The sequence below is a fragment of the Diabrotica undecimpunctata genome, chromosome 4 (genome assembly GCF_040954645.1).
Source record: "Diabrotica undecimpunctata isolate CICGRU chromosome 4, icDiaUnde3, whole genome shotgun sequence".
Lineage (NCBI taxonomy): Eukaryota > Metazoa > Arthropoda > Insecta > Coleoptera > Chrysomelidae > Diabrotica > Diabrotica undecimpunctata.
Window position 1 is genome coordinate 14755182 of NC_092806.1, and position 17231 is coordinate 14772412.

The 17231-nt window shown below is 31.7% G+C and overlaps 1 protein-coding gene across 9 annotated transcripts in view; it reads right to left on the reverse strand.

The window, feature by feature from the left end:
• The window catches only part of Mical (Molecule interacting with CasL), a 148509-nt gene that overhangs the window by 112992 nt on the left and 18286 nt on the right, over positions 1-17231 (reverse strand). Inside the window, exon 1 of one of the 9 annotated variants that reach the window (XM_072528968.1) lies at positions 11013-11223. The exons of 7 other annotated variants lie outside the window; for them this stretch is intronic. The gene's annotated coding sequence lies outside the window, so the exon portion shown is untranslated. Of the gene's footprint in view, positions 1-11007; positions 11224-17231 lie in introns of those variants that run through there. One more of the 9 variants, XM_072528966.1, reaches the window with a different exon arrangement.

Sequence of the window (17231 nt, forward strand, 5' to 3'; positions counted from 1 at the left end):
AGCTTCCACTTCTTGACTGTTGCAAGTACATCTATATCACATACCATGCGCCTCAAACTATATTTTCGCCTCATTTGCTTTATCTTTTTCGCGTCATTTACTCGGTTTCTCTAATTATATTTCTATCCATAAGTTTATATCTTGGGTCATACTAATATCAATCCTATCCACAGACAAGTTCTGCATAAGCACCTCCCTTCAGGTCTTCTTTGGCCTGCTTCTTCTACTGGTTCCTTCTTCTTCTTCCTTACGTTTCACCTTCTATCGAAGGATAGAAATCATCATGGCTATGCGCATCCTGTTAACTGCCGCTTGAAATAATTCTGCTCTACTGCATTCAAACCATTCCCTCAAGTTCTTAAGCGACGATATTGTTCCAGTAACTTGGTATTCAGTAAGTCTTGTTTTATTTATTTTCAAGTTTGTGTTTCATGCCATCAAGAGTCCTATAGTCTAAAAATCACATATAAACTTCCTTTCTTCGATTCCTGCATTTCTGGAGCATTGTAATGAGACTAAAGAATGCTTCCTGGGTTTCCAGTGCTTGTCGAAAGACAAGCTATTCCTCGTACACATTTTGTACTTATTCGTTGGTGTATGATTTTGACCGTTTTAGGCTTACGTTTATTAGATTAATTATACTATGTTGTTGGATAAATTTCTGTAACTGTTGTTACGTCTCTGGTAATAAAATAATTTGTACCTTCAAAAGATGTTTTTACCTACCGAAAATTTGTACCCAGTAAATCCCGGGAAGCAAACATTCAAAAGGTAGTTTTACCTAACTAATAGAAACCCCACCAAACATTGGGCATTGCAATTATAATTTGAATGTAGTGAGTAAGAAGTTAGAATCCACCCAAGGTGGACGCTGTGTTTATTAGTTAGTATCAACTTAGAAACCAAACAGTTGGACGCTTCCTTTTTTAATTTAGAGTATTAACTGCTGTTCACATTTGTTGGGGCTCGGTTTTTTTTAATTTGTACAAAGAGGTACTTCAGGTTCTATTTTATAGATGGCTTTAATGACTTAAGTGAGTGTTACAATGTTTTATTAGTACAATAGTTTTATCATTTCAATACAGATATTATCGGAAGTAGTTGCTTTTTCAATTTTGATGAACATTGGTTAATAACGTGTTGCGCTTTTGAGGTTAGTATGCTCAAGTACTTTAAATCTTTTGAAGTATTCGAAGATTCAGTTCTGTTATCTTAGAATATATCATGTATATACTTCAGCCAGTGTGTCTTTAGTTCTTCATTTGACGTTCTTTCGTCGTCTTTCATGTACAAACGATCTAAAACATTTAAAACTGCTTCTTTTCGATCACACAAGTACATTTTTCGAAACGATACAAGTTCAGCTATAAATTTCATCGAACGCCATCTTCGCGAAAACGTTTCCCGTGACGTGAGATCGTTTAATGTGAAAGTTTAAATTCAGCGTTTTTTAGGCGTATTTTAATAAATGCCTCATATTTGTTGCCAAAACTCAGAATCGAAATTTCATGTTAGAGGTTTTGAAGATTAGGCTTTAACAATGGAAATTCCACAACGAGCGATCAATGGAAAAGATAAATTTTATTGATCTCGTGAGAATCATAAAAAAGGCAAAAATCGCGCAACTTTTATTTATTTAAAAGCTTTATTGAAACTGACTTCACTTGCAACAAATGCAAAAATTGCATACGAAAGTTGCACTCTTCATCTTTCAAATGCATTTTGATTTTTATCGATAGACTCTGAGCAAAAGATATCTAATTTTTACCGTCGAGTTGATACAAATATTATTTAAAACATTGATTTCGTGCGCCTAACTGAGATTGAAATTGACATTTCGACTTTAGACTGTCAAATAACTGGCATTTCGCCGGTAGCTTCAAGCGTGGTTTCTGAAATAACCGTTCATTTCACAAAAAAGTGCTAATAAACATTTTTTTATGAAAACTATTTCAGCTACATTTGTTGTTTGAAACATAACACCTACGAGAGGAGGTTTTAGGGAGAAGCCCGGGAGTAAAAGTGGTAAACTTTTTTGCATCTTTTTTGTGATCCCAAAATTAATATTTTCAGCAAAATTCAGCTTGTTCTCGTTTTTAGAAATCAAATCTTACGACTGGACCACTCTAATATTTTTAATTCAAGGTTATCGCACAGATAGGACAGACAATGCCATGATTTCAAGAACTGAAGGTTTGTGTCCTTTATAACTAACCAGTACAATATTTTGTGTAATGTTGTTTAATAACTTCGTGTAATATTTAAACATGATTTGATTTTTACTATTTAACAACAAAACTAACCAGAGTAATTCTTGATACTTCATTCACTTGCCTAGAAAACATTTTTATAAATTTTAAAAACCATTTAAACACAACAGTGATAAAAAATGACACATGAGATCATTATGGGATTTCCATTAAAATTAATTCAGATAAGCGGATAATAATTTAGACTAATTTTATGAACACGCCTATGACTGATTTAGCAATTAAGAAATTTCAGTTTATTATTAATGAAATAGATTGAACTAAGTATTTTGAAAGTAGTGATTAGATTAGAAAATTTTTGTGCAGTGAACTAAAATATGCAGTTGATGTAGCTTTCCTTTTAAAAATGCAAATAAAGATAAACATAGAAACATCAACTGGTTTAACGATAAACTGAAACATACGAACATTGAACCAAACAATAGGATATAGCATTTTTCATATAAAAATGCTTGCACGTCACAATTTATATAAAGTGACGTCACTTATATTTAAAATTTCCAGAAAGTCAACCTTAGAGTTCAAATTTTCCTAACACAGCTAATACGAAACCCATACGGAACTGCTCCATCTTTCATAGGCGTCAACATGTTATAATAATCAGAAAAATGTAATCATCATTATATTGGGAATTTTAGAATTCTTCTTCTTCTTCTTCCTTTGCCCTATCCGTTTCGGACGTTGGCTATTAACAAGGCTATTTTGACTTTGTTTACGGCACCTCGGAACAGTTCGGTCGATGTTAGTCCGAACCATTGTCGCAGGTTATGCATCCATGAGTGTCGTCTTCTTCCCGGTCCCCTCCTACTGTCGATTCTTCCTTGGACTATTAACTATAGCAGCCGGTACTTAGTATGCCTCATGACATGTCCGAAGTACTCAAGCTTCCGTTTCTTTACGGTGAAGATTATTTCTTTGCTTTTGCCTATTCTCTGCATTACTTCCACGTTAGTGATGTGGTCTGTCCAGGATATCCGAAGAATACGGCGATATATCCACAGCTCAAAGGATTCTAGTTTCTTCAGGGTGGCTTCCGTTGTGGTCCATGCCTCTGCTCCATAGAACAAGACCGGGAAGACATAACACTTGACCAGTCTTCATTTTAGTTCCATTGAGATTTTGCTTTTTCAATTCGTGATCTTATTTCTGTTGACTGGTCCCATTTTGTGTTGACTGTGGTTCCAAGGTATGTGTATGTCTCCACTTGTTCTATTTTTCGATTGTTTAATGTCAATTGCATCGGAGGTTGTTGTGTTCTGCTGATGAGCATGCATTTAGTTTTGGTTGTATTGAGTTCTAAACCATATTCTTGACTTGCTGTGTGTATGCTTTGCATGAGTCTTTGAAGCTCGTTGCAGTCATTTGCGATAATAACTGTGTCGTCAGCATATCTAATATTATTGATTACCTCTAATTATTTTAGAATTATATTGATTAAATAACCAAAAACATTTGTTATTATTAATATAAATTTTATGAAATAACTTTTTAAGTCTAATATTCCACAAAATAATAATTTTAATTAAATAGATTAGACAATTGTACGCAACTGATACAGGAATACTTCAAATTTTATTGACAGTTCAGCGTGTGGCAAAATTGTTTAAAGTGTTGCCGCTTTTTTAGAGTAAGAATTTTGTTTATGTTTTGATTTCTTACACAATTTGATCATAGTATAATATATATTAATAAATTTTATTTATAAATACATATTTAATTTAGATTAACAGCTTTAAAAACTAATTATTGTTGTGTATTGTGATTGTGCTATGCCAAAACAAATAAATAGTCTGTAGAAAGCTGATAAGCTTTCATATAAGATAGATTATTTTCAACAAGAAATAATGGCGGGACGTTTTTACTATTAAAGCCCTAAAACTAGAGGTAAGTTTAAAATTTAGAATATATAATTTTGTATTAAAATGTTTTCTTATGTATTTTAGTGTGTTAGTGCAGTAGTCTTAAAACTAAGTGTATTTACTGTTAATATAATAGTTTGACAAATAGTTGACATTAACTATTCTGATGTTTTGGCAACGCTGTGGGGTTCTGACGTCGTAAATCTTGAATGACGTGCAAGCATTTTTATATGAAAAATGCTATAACAGTTTGGGGAAAAAATATGGAATTATGAAAAATAGCGCCAACAAAAGATTCTGTCGAACAGCAAGAATGGACAAAATGAGAAATGAGAAAATAAAACTATTGAACATCGCAAAAAAATAAAAAACTAACATATAATAGAAGAGAAAATATTGAAAAGGTACGGAACGTGAGAAGAGCTGTAGATGGATAAAAACATAACAGAATAAAGACCCAGGTAGAGAGGTTTACCTGTAGGATTATGGAGAAGGGAAATTAAAGATAAAGATGCATGAACTAAGGAAAAAACTGAAAACTGGCTTCCTTACATTGTCATAACCTATCTATATAAAAGGCTAGGACAAAAAATCACACTGTTTGTCCGGTAGGGTAACTAATCCACCTAGGAAAGAAATCTGAACTACCAACTGACATTTCAATCTACTGTCAATTATATGTTGTTCTTGAAACGATACGTTTAATCAATAATACTAATAATATTAATTACATATTAATATAATTATTCATACGATTAATTTTTTCGCAAAATTGACAAAAATATTGGTTGCTGTAATTTTAAGAAAATATTTAATGAACAAAATAATTTAAACCTTTATGTTAGTTTAGATTTAAACTCCTAGCGCCACCTAGGATAGAAATTTGAACTATATTCTGATTATAAAGTGTAGCCATTTTTAAGAAGTCACTAAACGATCCATAAATAAAATTTCTATAATGAATTTCATACTAAAACTTTTTATATATGGAAGAGAAGGTTTAGATACTATTTTATCCAATGAAAATGGGTCTAAAGTTGAAAAGATTCAACCGTTCTAATCTAAAGCAACATTCTATAACCTAGCGGGAGATCAAAATGAAGACAATTTTGAAGATGAATTGCTAAATAAAGACATTACTAAACTTTATGACAAACCTGATATTATTAGGTCCATCAAAATAAATCGACTGTGGTCGTTAGGTCACATAGAGAAAATGAATGAGATGGAGCCGCCAAAACATATTTATAACCAAAAAATAGATGGAGTGAGAAGGAGAGGCAGACCCAGAGCACGATTTAAGGATCAGGTGGAGGAAGACTTGAGAATGTTGGGAGTACGAAACTGGAAAGCCAAGGTGAAGAATAGTAGAGAATGGAGACATCCTTGAGCAGGCCAAGACCCACCATGGGTTGTGGAGCCAATGATGATGATGATTGAACTTTCTGTAGTTCAAGATGTTTGAGCTAACCTTTATATAATATTTTAGTGTTATAACGAAACCTCAGAAGAATCATTAATATACATGTATTATTTTTTTATTCGTTATTAAATTTTTCTTTATATAATTTAATTTATTCCTGTCACCAAAAATTGTATAATCAAAAGAAATATTAAAACATTAGTGTGATTTCTGTAACAATTAATTAAATATTGGTGTGTTCCGAAAAATTTATTAACCAAGGGTTACATGAAGCCAAACAACTAGCCCAGGACAGGGAAGGATGGAAGGAAATCGTGAAAAAACTGTAAAGGCCTGATGGTGTCACCACATCCCAAAAATGATTAGGACTGCGGAGGAAGACGTGTTCCGAAATAAATTTTATGTGTGTTTTACAGATAAGTAACCGCAACATAATTTGACGTGAAAAGATGGGTACATTTTATTCTATGAATAAATGTCTATCCTCCAGACAGTAAAATAAGACAATATTTATCTAGAGGTGAAAAGACCGGCCCTTTTATGCAAGAAGTTTATTAATTTAAAAATTTAATTTTTAACTCTTTTGAAAGTTGGTAGATCCCAAAATATTGGCTGCGAATTTGGTGATCGGTAAAACATATAATACAAAACTCGAGCTTTCCCAACAAATGAATGACCAAACTAGAATCACGCTGATTTTTCTACGTAAATCAGTTTCATAAGACGACTATACGCAAAAGTTCAGCGATTCTCCAAAAGTGAATTATTTGTTATGAAAGTTGTACAACAGACTAAAACATCATTTTGTTTAAAAAAAAATGTGATTTTCATTACAACCAATAATTGGGGCTTAATCCCATGTAAATATAATATTTAAATTAGACATGCCACAAGAAAGTAGTTTCAGAACCTCGCTTCAAATGAAATGTCCTTACTTTCTAACAAAAAATTCATGCAGAATAAATCAACTGTGGTTACTAATTTCCTTCGACTTCCTGACAATTCTGACATTCTTACAAGTGCATCTAATTATTAAAATACCAATTGTTACCTCTATTCGACAATATTCCAAGCGAACCGTGAAAAACCACAACAAACGCCCCTCCTACTTTTACTTTGTAAAAGTATCGATAGAACAACAACAATAATACCAAACATAATCATTGATGCAAGTCACACGCGCTCCTGTTTTGTAGGTACACATGTACAAGACATTCAATCACGTGTTGTAGATTGAATTTCGTAGGTTCGATCTGCAATTCACCATTGACCTTGTAAACAGGTCAGTAGTTGGCTTGGCATCAAAAAGTGCAGGTAACATATCTTCACACATGGATATTTACTGTTAATTTATTTATAAATGGAAAAATTGCTCCACATTCTTTTAACGTTAGTCTAAAATGTTCTGATTAATAAGAAAATATAATAAGGGCATCCCTAATAATAATTCTTTCTCGCGTAAAAGTCGGGGAACAAGTCACAAAATCATATTAGATCAGAGAATTAACGATTTTCTCATGACACTCGCTGATACAGGTATCTAACCTATAGCCCAGTCTGGTTAAAAAAAAAGGTGGAAAAATGTTTCGCAGATATCTGAAGCTTTTAAGACATAGGTGGGGGATACTAGATTATGGATAGATGAAAAGATACTCCTAGTTCTACCTTACGTTTTTTTAAGCAATAATTTATGGTCACAATTTTATTTTTTGTCTATAAATTGTTTCCCTTATATTTTAAATAAACAATATTTATGTCATTTTTTTATGTCAAGAATATCTTTATTTTCCCGTTTTTTTAATTAAAATTGATAAATAATTTACAGAGATATTTGCAAAAAAGCAGTTTTTTTGCACTAATTTATAAATTTTATTAATTTTTTTATTAACAAAATAAAATGGTATTAATACATTTAAACATCAAGGAATTACCATCTTTTAGATTTGTGCGAAATTTCCCCCCGATAAGTCAAATATTTTATAAGTTATTTAATTTGTTTATCAATGAGGCTAATTATTTAAACTATTGAGCTTGCCCTATGCATGATGCTAGACATATTCAGCAAATTTCATAGGATTCTTTAAGACTTAGACTATCTCAGAAGTTAAATGCATATTGAGTTTTCATCGAAATTATTTACAAAATAAACGTTTGAAAAAGGGGTATGATTTTTACTTATAAACAATTGTAATAACTTCTATATTTTTCAAGCTATAGACTTGTACGTACAACCATTGGATAGCTGGTAAAAAAGCTCACATTAAAAAATAAAAAACCTTCTATGACCAATAGGAACGAAGTTAGTGACTATTTTTAAAAAAATCATATCTCCATTGTTTATAAACATTAAGAAGTAAAATTTGCACAAATTTTGAATAAAAATCCAAACTTTATATTAAAACTTATAGCTATAAAATTTATCTAATTTTTCGAAACGACGGTACTTTCGAAAGATCGACATAGGAAAGTGGAGAGGATATCTGTTTCAGCTCCGTTTTTTTTTCGGCATCGGAACTTCAAATTGCAACACGTAGGAAAAATTTACATTAGCTCTGCTTCCTTTGCAGCTGCAAGCCTCTTTTTTTATTCTGGGGTAGCTCGTCGAAATATGAATAACTACATAGTTTTCACTTGCCGGAAAATATGGGAAAACTCGGAAAAATTGAGTCAATTTGAAATTCACCCTAAATACTTACTTTTTTTGTAATTTGCTCAAATAGTTTGTCGCAGTATTAATAATGATGACATAATTTTCACCCCCCATAAATCTCGGAAAATCCCGGAAAATCAACATGTTTTTTCATTTTATATCAATGATGTAATAATACTTATATTTTTTATAAATTAAATTTCAGGTAATTTTTTACACATTATATTATTATATTCCTTATATTAATTATAATTGTTTGTATTTTTATAATTAACAATATTGATTTTTATTCTATTTTTCTTACAAATATGATATACAATATTAATCTAATCTGCCTTACTGCTTTGATAAAATAAGTCGATTTTTTCATCAATTGGCTTATTAAATTTTGCAATATTTATTGAACTATACTTTTTTTATTTTCTTTACATACATTGGTTTAAAAGTTAAAATTTGGTTCATTTATTCGACTTCACTGTCAGGTCTGAACCTTTTTGTTGCAGGTTGTTTGTCTTCACTTATTAAGTCAGTCTTTCCATACATTAACATTTTAATGGGCAATCTTAATGCCAAGGTGGGTCAAGGTAAGGTAGGAGAACAAGTAGGAAAATATGGGCTTGGAAACAGAAATGACAGAGGAGATCGATTGATTCAATTTTGCCAAAGTGAAGACTTCGTCATAACAAATACCTTTTTCAAGTTACCTCCTCGACGGTTATATACATGGACATCTCCACAACATACCAAAGAAAAAATAGTGAGAAATCAAATAGACTACATTATGATAGCAAGGAGGTATCATAATACTGTTAAATGTACTAAGACGTACCCAGGAGCTGATATAGGCTCAGATCATAACTCGGTAGTTACTGTGATAGAGGCGAGACCAAAAAAGATTAGAAGACCACACAGACCACACTAGATTTAAATAAACTTAGAAACAAAAATATACGACAAGAAACAGGAGAAGAAATAAATGAAAACCTCCGTTCAGTGCAGCAACAAATTAAAGATACAAACAACGTTAACCAAAAATTAAAGTACATAAATACAGCTATACAAAAAGCAGGAAAGAAACATCTTACAAAAACAACAACAAAGAATAAGGGGTGGATGACACAAGATATACTAGACTTGATGGAACAAAGAAGAAAGATGAAGAATTACCCAGACAAATACAAAGAAATAAATAAACACATAAAAAAGAGAATAAAAGAAGCCAAAGAGGAGTGGATTAAAGAACAATGTGAAGAAATGGAAACCTATGAGAAAAAGTACGATGCGTTCAATATGCACAAAAAAGTAAAAGAGATAACAGGAAGCATAAAGAAATGCCAAATAGGTAAACTTAAAGACAAAGATGGAAATCTTATTGTAGATCTAGAGAATAAAATAAAAAGATGGACAGGATACCTGAATGAATTATTTGAAGACGATAGAAACAACTTAACTCAGATAATCAATGCAACTGGGCCAGACATATTGAAAGAAGAAGTAGAATACGCAATAAGAAACGCTAAAAATGGAAAAGCAAATGGACCTGATGAAATTCCTACAGAACTGTTGAAGCTTTTGAACGATAAATCCGTAACCATAATATTAAATTTTGCAGCGATGAGCTAAAACACTCCACTTTCAACTCCAGGAGCTCCACTTTCCTATGTCGATCTTTCGAAAGTAACTTCGTTTGGAAAGGTTTTAAGTTTCGAAAAATTGGATGAATTTTTTTATAGCTATAAAATTCAATATAAAGTTTAGATTTTCATTCAAAATTTGTGCAAATTTTACTTCTTAATGTTTATTAACAATGGAGATATAATTATAAGTTAGAGATATAGTTTATAAGTAAAAAACATACCCCTTTTTCAAACGTTTATTTTGTAAATAATTTCGATGAAAACTCAATATTCATTTAACTTCTGAGATAGTATAAGTCTTAAAGAATCCTATGAAATTTGTTAAATGTGTCTAGCATCATTCATAGGGCAAGTTCAATGGTTTAAATAATTAGTCCCAGGGATAAACAAATTAAATAACTTTTAAACTATTTGACCGATCGGGGGGAAATTTCGCACAAATTTAAAAGACGGTAATTGCTCAATGTTGAAATGTATTAATAACATTTTTTTTTGTTAATAAAAAAATAAATTAAATTTATAAATTAGTGCAAAAAAACTGCTTTTTTGCAATTATCTCCGTAAATTATTTATCAATTTTAATTGAAAAACGGGAAAATAAAGATATTCATGATATAAAAAAATGATATAAATATTGTTTATTTAAATTATAAGGGAAAAAACTTATAGATAAAAAATCAAATTCTGACCATAAATTATTGTTTAAAAAAAAACGCAAGGTAAAAATAGGAGTATCTTTTTATCTATTGGTCATCTAGTAACCCCCACCTATGTCTTAAAAGCTTCAGATATCTGCGAAACATTTTGCCGTGAAATCGATGATTTTTGTATAACCAGACTGGGCTACTAGTCTAATTTCGTCATATCACAACGAAAAGTCACTAACATTTTTTGAAATGTTTGAAATGATTATGTTTAAAATTAATGAATGTTTAATCTATTAGATGATTAGATGTTTAAGAAAACAACTAGTGACCTTAACAATTCCTCCAAGAATTAAGTGAACCATATTTGTGAATATAAATCAAAGTTTTAAGGACAAAAATAAATAAACAAAATATACAATAATTTTATCTATCGAACAATTGAATACAGACATTCTCAACAAAAGCATGTACTTTAGATTGAAACGTATTCATCAAAATTAAAATATTAGGTAAGTATTTACCGTACTGTTTTACGTTTATTGTCAAACGATATTGTTTAATATCGAATGCCTACATTACACAAGAAGCACGACACTAAAAGTATGTAATTGGCACATAAATAGTACTGTTAGCACAATCACAATCCACATATTATGAGTTCTATAAAGTATTTTTGTTGCAATTAGTTCACACTAGATAACAGCAGAAATCAGATAACAAACCGACGTGACGGGTCAAAATTTAAACGAGAGTAGTAGAAAGCTATTACAAACAATCAAACAATTCGATTATCTGAGATTTTGAAAAGATAAGCAGGTTGATAAAACAACAATTTTGGAAATAGACGTATAAAGAAAACAATGAACTTTAGAATCTATTCTTAACCATGAATTCTGAGTAATAAACGCAAAAAACTACAATCAAAGTATTGAGGGCTATATTGACATGTATTACCATGTTTATTAAATGTATTTTAGAATTTTTCGATAACTATGTGGCTTATCAAAGAAAAGTTTAATTTCATTGTATAGTTGATTTTCTTTATCTTATCGACCGTCTAATAAGTAAAACTAGTGAGAGAAATATCAGGTTTTTCGGTCAAAAAACAAAACGATTCTATTATCTCGTCAAACTACATATACAGACAACGTTAAAAGTTTTTAAGTCGTTCAACAAAAACATACAATTTACTGTTAAAATTGAGAAGGATAATACAGGAGAGAAGGATAATATGTAGTTACAATTTCTAGATACCAAAGTCATCCGCAAATATAATAATCATATTATATAGACTGGTATCAAAAGCCTACATCAGGAAGGTTTATAAACTATGCTTCTGATGACCCTAAAAGTAAAAAATGTAATACCCTTATTGCAATGAAAAATAGAATAGAATGAGGAAAAAACCAGAATAATATCCCGACATGGTAAGTATTTCGTATTACATTTAGTTTACTCTCAATAAACACCAAATTCTTATTTTATACGTTATTTAAAAAACATAAAAATGATGTATCCGCGATATGTTACTGACTTACTAATACTGGTATTTTCCTTTTATAAACTTCCTCTTTTAATATGGGTAAACAGATCCTACTGCATTCTGCAGAGGAATTTGCGACACAATTGGTCTCATTTAGCATAATTAGAGCCGCTTCCTGGATTTTTCTCTTTTTACCATCCGTTTCTTTTAGGATTATACTTGAATCATTCCATTAAACCCTATGTTCATTATCCCATGCGTGTTTACATATTTGAAATCTATCAAATTCTCTATTTTTAATATAAGATTGATGTTCACTTATGCTAACATTTATTGGCCTTGATGTTTCACCTAAATAAAACTGATCGCATTCACAAGGTATTTTATAAATACAATTCTTTGTCCTTTCTTGTTCATTGTTAGGTTTGGTTTTAGAAAAAATAGATCTCAATGTGTTTATTGTTTTGAATGTTGTTGAAACGTTGAATTTATTTCCTATCCTTTTAGTTTTTCTGATAATCCTTTACGAAAAAGATAATCATAAACAAAAAGAAAAATTTATTTGTCAAAACGAAACAGGAACCAAACTAAATGAAATCTCTCCTCTGGTCAAGACCATCTTGAATAATCCATTCAATAGAAGAGACCTAGGAATAATTAACCGACTAAGAATTGGGCATACTGCACTAACCCATAAATTCTTAATCAAAAACGAATCTTCGTCAACCTGCAGAAACTGTTCTTTCCCATTGACGGTAAAGCATATTTTGATTGATTGATGACTATGAAAAAAAAAAGAAGAAAACACGAAAAATACGGTACTAGACTTACAGACTTATAAACCCTGGCGTATCTCAAGGTAGTGTGCTTGGTCCACCCTTATATCCATTATACACGGCCGACCTACCCACTTCCGATCAGTGTTCCTTGACAACATTGTTTGCTGATGACACCGTCATCCTCTCGTCGCATACAAATTCGATCGAAGCATCTAGAAGCTTACAAGGCCACTTAAACACCATTCAGATGTGGTTAAGAAAACGGCGAATCAAGGTTAATGAAGGTAAATCAAACCTTGTAACTTTTACAACTAAACTTCTGACATGTCCACCTGTACAACCAAACAATCAAGATATACCGCAATCCGATAGTGCAAAATACCTTGGTATTCATCTGGATAGACGACTTACTTGGAGAAACCACATCTTCAATGAACAAAAACAACTTGGATTAAAATTAAGACAACTTTACTGGCTACTTGGAAGAAGATCTGAACCATCACTAGAAAATAAATTATTAGTGTATAAAGTAATTCTAAAACCCATCTGGACCTATGGTATTCAACTGTGGGGGTGTGAAAGCGAATCCAATATTGAAATCCTACAGAGGTTCCAATCGAAGGTGCTTAGGCAGGTTGTTAATGCACCATACTACGTCCCTAATGAAGTCATACATCGTGATATCTCAGTGAGTTTTGTGCGCGAAGAAATAAAAAAGTATAGTGATAGACATTTAAAGCGGTTAAAATAGAAATTCACCCAAATTCTAGTGTGGTAAACCTACTGGACAATAGCGGGGAGGTGAGAAGACTTAAGACACACAAACCCTTGGACTTACCAGATAGATTTTCATAAGTAAATTGTTTAGAATATAAGAATTTTTTTTCAAAATACTAATTTTAGTTAAATTTAATAAGTAAGGTACCAGCACTGGCAGGTATTCTACGCTCATGTTAATTTCTCTGTTTGAATTATCACATGTGATTATTGTCCAAACAGGACAGATTGCAAATCTTTAGTTGGAAAATAAAAAAAATGGAATCTCAGACATCAAAACCACCTTAAATATAAACACTGAAAGATTTATGTTTATATACATAAATGGATGTTGAAGAGGATTGTAAATTTTTAAATAAAAAAAGGCTATTGCATTTAGCACTATATCTTTTTTTCTATTACATATTTTATCTTTCTAAAAATTTCGTTTAATAATCGGTTAAATATCTACAGTCAAAGGATCAAAGTCAAACTTGTACAAGTAATCATAAAGCTACAGAAATCTCACAAAAAAATGTATAAAAATTTACAACTCCTCACAGACTTTGTTTAAACATTTTAGGCAGGTCTTATTTTCTTCTCATTCTCACTTTCAAAGTTCATGCAGAGATTAACCATAACAACCAAAGACACAGCGAGTTACGAGTATTTTTGTTTAAATTTGTGTGCACAGAATAAAAAAAATTCACAAAATTCAGCCAAATTGGCCATTCACCAAACAGTTTAACAACAGCAGTTAATATTCGTAATCAGTAGTATCATTTTAGAGATTTCTGCCGCTCACCTATTACATTAAATTAGCGCATGAATTCTCGTTTTATGAAAGGTGTGTCCAGACACCCCGTACAGTACAAAGACCCGGGCCAACCTTATTACTGATAAATTTTTGTGTTTCTCCTCTTAATTATTTCCAGGATATGTTTTGTTCGCAAATGTTTTCAGACTTTTCTAAAAAATAGAAAGATTATTTCGGTTTTGTTTATTATGCTATCACGGGAGACTTCAAGGCTAATAAAGAGGTGCTACGAAAATAATTTTCCGCTTTATTTTTTCAAGTCTACCTCTTATAAACTGAATTGGTATAAACAAATACAGAATAATTGTTGTCTAAATATTAGACAGATGGTAGGTTGATGTGACGTCAAGACAAATTATGGTAAATAATATAATTTTTGTAGTGTTTCCCAGATTACATTATTTTTAAACGTTTTTTATAGGTTGTATAAAATGGTTAGTGTGCATATACTGTATTTTAAGCAACTGGTCTTGTTTGTAGATTGTATTATTAAATTGTTCTTAAAGTTTTCTACATTTTTTTCCGTGACAACACATACTTTTTTAAGTGAACCAACTGAATATACTTTCAGTGCTAGTTGTAATTTTTGGGTTTTGTAATCGTATTGTAAAGGATATGAATATGTCAAATTAAATTAAAATATGAATATAAAATAAATGAATAGAACAAATTATAATTTCATTTTCAGAAAAACAAGATTAAAAAATAAAAGCAAAAAGAGATATCAAAAATAAATATTACTACTAATACTACATGTCGTTTATAACGTTCTCCGCCGTTTCCGACTTAAAATCGCCACTTCGTTTGATCGTTCCATCGGTTCTCTTCTGTTTCTTTCTTTCACCTCTTTGTCTAGCCTTGTTTCACTTGCATTCTGGTTCTTCTTCTTCTCATTGCGCCGTCTCCTTTCGAAGGTTGGCGATCCAAATGGTAATTGTAGTTTTGGAAACTGCTGCGCGAAAGATCTCTGCGGATGAGCGGTCGAACCATCTCCTCAGGTCTTTCAGCCACGAGTTCTGGCGTCTTCCTACTGATCTTTTGCCCTGTACTTTTCCTTCCAGTATAACTTGAAGTAATTCATATCTTTCGCCTCTCAGCACATGACCCAAGTATTGCATTTTCCTCTCTTTGATTATTCTTAGTAATTCTTTTTGTTTACACATACGACGAAGTACCTCAACATTAGTAACTCTTTGTACCCATGGAATCCTCAATATTCGTCTGTATATATACATCTCAAAGGCATCTATTCTTTTTTCTATTTCAGAGTCCATTGTCCAACTTTCACAGCCATACAGTAAGACAGAAAAAACGTAACATCTGATCATTCGGATTCTAAGCTGTAGACTAAGGTCTGATCTTGTAAAAAATGTTTTAATGCTCATGAATGTTTTCCTTGCTTGTTCGATTCTCGATAGGATTTCTTTTTTTTGGATTACACTGACTATTGATATTTGTTCCCAAATATTTTATGGAATTTACCTGTTCTATTATTTGACCCTTGGCATACACCTGTACGTTTATTGGTGTCTTTGAAAATACTAAAGTTTTAGTTTTGGAAACGTTTAGATGTAAACCGAACATTTCGCTGTGGTGAACTACCGCATTTATTATATTTTGTAGTTCTTGTGCGTTGCTTGCTATTAAGACGGTATCATCAGCATTTCTGATGTTGTCTATGCTGATTCCGTTAATCTTAATTCCGCCTTGGACCTCGTCTAATGCTTCTGTGAATATAGACTCCGAATACAAATTAATGAGTAGCGGTGATAAGACGCAACCCTGTCTCACTCCTCGTCGGATTTGTATGTCTTCGGATGTTGTGTGCTCTATTTCAATTGTTGCCGTTTGTAGTTGCATTCTGGTTGCCATTTTAGTATTTCCTTCGGTATTCGTTGTTCATCCATTTTTCGTATAGATCCAAACCAGAAAGGTTGTTTTATTGGTAAGTCATCCTTGATCGTTCGTTTTATTCTCACTATTTCTTTAATGCGTTCGTTGTTAATCATTTCTCTTCTAAATCTTCCTAATGCTCTTCTCCAAAAATCCATTTTCGTTGCTCTTAGCGTTACAAATGTTTCTTTCAGTGGCCATACCTTACAGTTGTATGGAGTGATAGTTTTTACTGTATTCTCATATAGTACTCTTTTTTATTTTCTTTGCTGATGGATTGGTCCCATAAAATACTGTTTTCTTCGGTGGAGGTCGGCTCTTGAGCGTTTTCATCCATTTCAGGCAAAGTAATTTCTATTTGGTCTTCTTCACGACTATCGCTAGTTCTTCATAATGATTCGCCTACCTATTTAGTATCTGTTCTTTGTCACTAATTATGGAACCATCTCTGTCTTTACAAGCTGTTATTCTGGGTTTGAATTTTTTTCTGCAGTTGTTTATCTTCTGGTAGAATTTTCGCGAGTCTTTTCTATTGTGGTGGTTAACAATCTCGTTTAGAGCGTTTTCGTATGGCTCTTTCTTTTTCCTTCTAAACTTCCTTTTTTCTTCTCGTCTAAGATTTTCATAGTCTTTCAGGTTTGCTGCTGATTTGAAAGTGCTCCTTGTAACATTTAACGTGTCTTGGTTTGTTTATTTCTAGTGCATCGTGATTGTAATTTTAGTATAGTCAATGTTAAAAACAATAATTCAACCTAGCAAGGGGTTTTTAGGGTAGAAAGTAAGAAAAGCTTCCTCGGAACTTAAAAGTTAATGTAAGAGCACCACAAGCAAGTGTTAGTGATATCCCTAAATCAGTACATAACACAATAACCACCTACGCTACGATGCCTTGCTTGTAGGTGAAGATTATGAAGAAACGCCAAGAAAAGCAATTTAAATAAAAGAATAAAGAATATAACAAAAAAATAATAAAACAAGTGATACAGTTTAAATATATGGGTCATCACACTGTCTATC